Genomic DNA, 7,860 nt, shown 5'->3' on the forward strand with positions numbered 1-7,860 from the left:
GATTATATATATGACTAAATTTGTGACTAAATATATGACTAAATTAGTGACCAATTCGATGACCAAATCAATGACCAAATCGATGACCAAATTGATCAATCAAAACAACCAGGGGTCATGTGACCAAATTGATTTATGATTGACAATAAACTACCAGTGGTCACGTGATCAAATTTAGTCATTTATCTACAATTTTTGGTAGTTTTTAAAGTCATATATTGTTGTTTTTGTACTATTGAAATTACAAGAATTATTAAGTTAGCAAAGAATGAGTTCCAAAGAAAAACTAGAGTAAATAAGATCATGATTGAGAAAATAGATGAAGCTATAAATGATACCGAGGCAATTTTGAGGAAGGTATTACTTCATAAACAATATGAAGTTATTTCGGAAAAGGTCAAGATGATCTAGAAACACAAGGTGAGTAGACAAAGGATGGCACTTCCTATATTTTGAAAGTGTAGACAAACTGATCAAACAAAGGTGAATGATCTAAAAGAAGTTAGAAATGAGGATGTAGTGGATAAGGGTGAAGAAGAAGTAGGTGATGATAATTAGGTTGAGGATGTTCAGAATCCTCTGGTTGACACTATTGATCCTATTGAGACAATTGAGAAGGATACAATCCTAGCTAAGGTTGATACATAAAAGGTAGCAGAGAAGTAGAAGGTTGAGGTTAAGGTTTAAGTTGATACTAAAGAAAGAGACACTACAAGGGTAGTGAAGGGCAAGCAAGTTATTGATGATCTAGAAATTATACAAGGTCCAATCAACCTTGCCTCTCTGTCCTGCATTCATAAGCTTCATCTAGCATCTTTTACTCAAGCTAAGGCCAGTGAAGATCTCCTAAAGTCTCACATTGAAGACAATGATATTCTTATCCTAACATCCGGTGTTCTAGAAAAACTTATGCCCACATTTTAGAAAAATACTTCACACACCCCATCCAGACAATTAAATTTTTTTATCAGTTCAGTGGACACTCACTTTGAATCATTTGAGAAATCTGCTGAGGTGAAGGTTTAGAATGAGTTCAATGCAAAAAGGCTTCGGACACTAAAGAGGATGATTGTTGATGACAGAGCCACATTAGATACTTGTTCAAAGGTATGCATGATGTATTATCTGGAGGAAACATCTACAAATCATGCCTATCTCTGTCAAAATTCACTGAAGATATAGAGAAAAAGTCTAAGGAGAATGAGGATGAGTTAACCCGCATATCTCAGTCGGTTGATCCCTTGTCAGTATCTATGAGCAGTCATGAAGATTGAGTAATTTCCTTACTTAAAAATATTAGGAGTTTGGGCTATGACAAGGAAAGAAAAATTGGCAGAGTTAGTGAACTTAAGTCATATTTCTCCTAAGTTGGACACTATGCTTAGTGCCTTGACAGATGCTCACGCCAACAGTGAATCAAAAAATCTCAAAACAATAGAAACACAATCTTACGTATAAAGTAGCCTTATAACTATTTTGGAGAGTCTTAAGAAGGGTTGGGATAACCATCTGAATTCATTGAAGAACTTTTTTGTAGACATCTTCAAAATTTTGTAAGGAATGTGTGTATATATGTATATAGAATTTTGACTTAAATTTTGACATCTTGAACCCCATATTTACCATTAATGTCAAATGGGGAGTGTAGTAGAGTGGAAAAAGTTGTAATAAGATTGGGGGGAGTCTTTTGGAGTCCGGTTGTTATATTTTGGAAGTATTGTAGTGAATAGTATTTTGGTTTTGGTTCGATACTTAATCATTTTTCACTGTGTTGTCATCAATGCCAAAAGGGGAGATTGTTGGCAAGAGACAATGCATAGATGATTATATGTTGTCATTGATGGCACTTGATGTCATAAATCTCATTTGCAGTTCATGATTTGTTTATACCGAAAGTGTGATTGAGCTTTGGTAAGGTTTGGTGAGATAGAACAAGACATTTGGTAGTATACAATATCTTGGTTGAAGTTTAATTTATGTTAAATATTTTATGTTGTAGATCTTCGGGAAGCATCATGTATATACTATCTACTATATTACAAGTTTGCGGCCTCTGATGATAATTATTGAGTGAGTTGGAAGGTCTTGTATACTGGTTTTTGGTAGAACAGTGTTCATCAACAGTCTCATGTGGTTAATTGTTGTGTGGATTATGTGGATCAATTTTGATGGCTATTTTTGTGTTTGAGGATGGTTAGCCAACATATGGGTGGCGTGTGGACAATTCTTTTTGGTCTGCATGATTGTTTTGGTTCGGATTCAGGCGGCTTGGAAAACACATTTCATTTGTGTGTTATGTGTTTTTGGGCCGACATGTAAAAGATATAATTTGATGTTGCAGATATATAAGAGTGATTTATATTGTTACTTTTGATATCGGTGGTTGTGTGGATAGTGGTTTTGATCGAGTGCACATAGTTTCACATGCACAAGTGGAATATTTTTTCTCTGGATTATTGAAGAACAACATACCAAAAAAACGTAGAAAAGTAGTATAAGATTAAGAGTTTTGTGTTTAACCAGAACTATACCTAGGCATTTGTATATGCTATTTTTTGGTTCAGACATTCTAATTATCTTTTGTAGAAGATATTGTAAGGTAGTGAGCCTTTCGGGGTTGTATCCCTTATTGTAAATTAAGAAGTGAGATCTAGGTAGTGTGCCTGAATGCATCTGCATTCCCCTTATGTAATATTTCTATACTTCTAATAGAGTATATTAATATTGTGGGTCTCAATTCCACCATGCTTTTTTCCCTTAACCAGGTTTTCCACGTATAAATCCTAGTGTTATGGATACTCGATTTATGTGTTTTCATCTTTATTTTGTTGATTTACATTAGATGGTTGAAGAATCAGGTTAAGAATGTTAAAAATTTCAGAACATTGATTCACCCCCCCTCTCAGTGTTCCTTGATTCCAACAAAGAAAGCTTTGGTTGCTAAAGTTGAAGATAAATATGAATGGGTTATTAAAAGTATGATGGTGGTGTAGTAAGATTGGTGATGACAAAGCTAGTATAATAAGTGAAAGAGGTTCCATTTGTTAGCAGCAAAGAGGAGAAAGACTGAGAGGGGGGAAAATTAGTCTTCACCGGATCTACAAACTTAATCACAAAAACATATCTCATAAACTGCAACAATAATAAAGATAAGCAAATTAACAACACAACACACAAAACCAAGATTTTGACGTGGAAAACTCGGTTAAGGAAAAAACCACGGTGGGAACCTACCCACAGTAAGATGATACTCTGTAGTAGTATGTGAAATATTACAATGGGGAATACACATGCATTCAGGGACACTTTCTAGAGCTTACTGCTCAAAAGATAATGCCTCGGAAGGCTACAACCCTCAGGGAAGTCTCACTGACTTACAACAAGATTCCAACTACAATCCAAAAGAAATGAACTGAAAGAATAGAATCTCCAAATACCTGATTACAGTTCTGGTTAAGAACAGGTGTTTTCTCAGCAACACCAATCTCTACTCAATTAAAACACCTAAAGATAAATCACTTGTTTGCACATACACCACTCTCTGATAATCAGACACAACAATGACACCTAAATTACATGAATATATCACACATATATATAATTCATCAACCTTGATAACAAGGTCGACTAAACCCTCAACCGTCAATTAAAAAATTACATCACATGATACAAAGATCGACCACCGGACCAATATAATGATTTACATGACATAACATGGACTTAATTCAAATTCCCCCATTCTCATTACTATAGGAAATCACGCCAAGATCAACCGCAACATGCTACACCACCAGGAAAACCACATAACATGAAAATCATTACCAGTTCATAGAAGCCACCAAAAACTTGGACAAAGATAAATGTGGATCGCCATAAAAAATAGGACACGACTAGGAAACACCAACAAGCACGTTAGAATCATCAGGAATAGTTGCCCCAACACCACTTATCAAATCTTCATCGATCAACATATGAAACTCAGGAATACAACTAATCAACAACTGTCATAAAGAAAGATAACTTGTACAGAAACAAATCACAAACCATCTGAAATGAAGATACACAAGACCATCCCAAGCAATATCCCAAAATATCAGCACAAGATCTGATCACACCGGAATATACCAGAGGAAATACCGAACTCTGCAATACAATGATCAGTAAAATAACACTGCAAATCAGATCATAAGATCTTCCCAATCAGCAAACACCAGAGAAAATCATAGAAATATGTTGACATCAATAACAACAACATATCCTAGCAGCATCAATGACCAACAAAATCCAACAATCTCCCCCTTTGGCATTGATGGCAACATGAATGTGAAAAATAGTCAATGCAAAGAAAGAAGATATCTCCAACAAACTCCTACAAACTTCCCCTAAGATCAAAACAGATAAAGCAGTTTTTCACATGATCTCTCTCCCCCTTTGACAACAATGCCAACGATTTCAAAATAAAAAACCAAAACCTCTGTCCCCAAAATGAAAAAAACATGAATCTTAGGAATCTCTCCCCTAAAACACATACTACTCCACTAGAGGAGCAATACCAACTCACCAATCTAGATAAAATAATACAACTCTGAAGTCCACTAGATTGATGCAACTCAATGCATCTAGTTCTCATTAGGAGGGGTAGATACTCGTGACTTGTCTCTCAAATGGAAAAATGTATCTGTAGGCAAGGCTTAGTGAAAATATCAGTTATTTGTTCCTTTGTAGATACAGACTCCAACTTCACTTTCTCTTCACTGACTTGCTTTCTCAAGTAATGATATTTGATTGACACATGCTTAGTCTTTGAATGTTGCACCAGATTCTTTGACTTGTTAATAGCACTAGAATTATCACAATATACAATAGTAGGCTCATCATAAATGACTCTGATATCCTTCAACATTTGCTTCATCCAAACTACATGAGTGCAATTACTCATAGCAACAATGTACTCAACTTCAGTAGCAGATAAGGACACTGAATCTTGTTTCTTACTATCCCATGAAACCAATTTTTTTCCTAGAAATAATGCTCCACCAATAGTGCTCTTTCGGTCATCAACATCACCAGCCCAATCTGCATCAGTGTAGGCACATAGCATGAAATTATCATTCCTTGGATACCATAGTCCACAGTCCCTTTCAGGTATCTAAATATCTTCTTAACAACAGTGACATGACTCTCTTTCAAATCAACTTGATATCTTGTAGCCATGCACACAACATGCATAATGTCTGGTCTACTCTGAGTAAGATATAGCAGTCCACCAACCATAGATCTGTACAAACTATGATTATCTTTCAGAGATTCATTATTCTTAGACAATTTACAACTAGTCACGATAGGAGTTCCAATTGGTTTGGAGTCATCTAACCCAAACTTCTTTAGCAATTACTTCACATACTTATTTTGATATATAAATATACCTTTTCCAGTCTGTGAAATCTACAAACCTAAGAAAAATTTAATCTCACCAATCATAGACATCTCAAATTCTTTCTACATATCATCGACAAACTTCATACTCAAGTCATCATCACCTCCAAAGATAATGTCATCAACAAAAACTTCAACAATTAAGTTATTATCATTCTCTATCTTAAAGTACAAATTACTATCAACAACACCTTTAATAAATCCCAATTTCAATAAATTCTTATCTAGTTTAGCATACCAGGCTCTAGGGGCTTGCTTCAATCCATAAAAAGATTTCTTCAACTTACATACCATGTCTCCATCATCTAATAATGAAAATCTATCAGGTTTCTCAATGTAGACTTCTTCCTCAAGATCACCATTCAAAAGGGCAGATTTGACATCCATTTGATATACCTTGAAATCTTTATAAGAAGCATATGCAAGCAACAGTCTAACAACTTCAAGTTTGGCCATCGGAGTAAAAGTCTCCTCATAATCAATTCTTTCTTTCTATGAATACCCTTTGCAAACCAACCTAGCTTTATTCATGACAACTTCACCAATTTATTCAATTTATTCTTGAATACCCATTTAGTACCAATAACATTCTTATCCTTAGGTCTAGGCACAAGCTCCCATGTGTTATTCTTTTCAATCTGATATAGTTCTTCTTCCATATCTCTCGTTCAATTTTTATCTTTACAAGCTTCAGCAACATCTTTAGGTTCAAATTTATAAATCAAACACATTTCTTCAACAACTAACCTTATTCTAGTCATTACACCTTTATTCTTATCACCAATAATCTAATTTTCAGAATGGAAATCTTACATATCTTGGGGTCTTCTAATTATTCTGATTATCAAGCTCCTATACTTCTTCATCAACAACAACAACATCTGAGTTAACTGTCTCTACTGGATCATTCTGCGTAGGTTCTTCAGTTTGAACATGAGCTAAAACACACACTGACCATTGCCATAACCACATGTTCTGATCTCTTTCCTAAGGTTCTCATCTACCTTCACATTTGCAGTTTCCACTATCTTTCTCAGTCTCTTATTGTAGCACCGATAGGCTTTGCTTTTTGTAGAATATCCCCCAAAAATTACCTTCATCATTTCTATCATCAAACTTTCCTATATCCTCATCTCTCTTGATATAATATTTGCTACCAAATACTCTGAAATATCTCATAGTAGGAACATGACCAAACCATAACTCATAAGGAGTCTTACTGGTATCACCTTTATGAACTCTGTTGAATGTGTAAACATCAATGCTAATAGCTTCTTTCCAGTAGATCTTCAGAACATTCCCTTCAATCAACATAGTCCTTGCAGCCTCCAAGATAGTTTTGTTCTTCCTTTCAATAACTCCATTCTGCTGAGGGGTTCTAGGAATAGATAATTGTCTTTTGATTCCATGCTTCTCATAGAATGAATTGAACTCACTAGAACAAAATTATCCACCTCCATCAGATGTCAAACACTTTACCTTCAAACCAGACTCAATCTCTACCTTAACTTTGAATATATTGAACATGTCCAATGCTTCTAATTTCTCCTTCAAAAAAATAACCCACATCATCCTGTAATAATCATCAATTAACAACATAAAGTATCTATCACCCTACATGCTTCTAACATTTGTAGGTCCACATAGGTCAGTATGGACAAGATCTAGAAAATCCATATGATGTATACTTACTCTTGAAAGAAATCCTTGTTTTCTTACCCAACTGACATTCCTTACATACCGGATTAGTAGGCTGAACAATCTTAGGCAGATCTCTAACAACTTGTGTATAACAAATCTTAATCATTGAATCAAAATTAAAATGACAAATTCTCCTATGCCACAACCAACTTTCATCAATCTGAGCAATCAAACAACTTTTCTCATCAGCATTCAAATGAAAAATGTTACCTTCAGTGCTAGTTCTAGATGCAATCTCTATACCAGAGGCATTTGGGATCTTGCATTTTCCATTCTTGAATTGTAGATCATAACCTTTATCAATAATTTGTCCAACACTGAAAAGATTATGCTTCAAACCTTCAACATACAAGACATCATCAGTGTTATGCTTACCATTTAAATAAATAGAGCATTTCCAATGGATCACACATGCTTTGTCATCCCCAAATCTTACTATTTTACCATCATACCTTTCCATACTCACAAATTTGCTTTTATCACCGGTCATATGATGTGAACAACTGATGTCAATCACCCATTCATCTTTCTCTTCAACTTTAGCAGCTAAAGATTTCTCTTCAATAGTGCATCTTGTGGAATCAACAAGTATAGGTCTATCTTCTTTAATGGCAATAAACACAACTTCATCTCTTTCTGATTCTTCATCTGTAACACCTTCATCAGCATCATAATAATAGTTCTTCTAATTCCTATACTTTTGGTTAGACTTGTAGGGATTGT

Source organism: Cryptomeria japonica, chromosome 7 (genome assembly GCF_030272615.1).
Source record: "Cryptomeria japonica chromosome 7, Sugi_1.0, whole genome shotgun sequence".
Classification (NCBI taxonomy): Eukaryota; Viridiplantae; Streptophyta; class Pinopsida; order Cupressales; family Cupressaceae; genus Cryptomeria; species Cryptomeria japonica.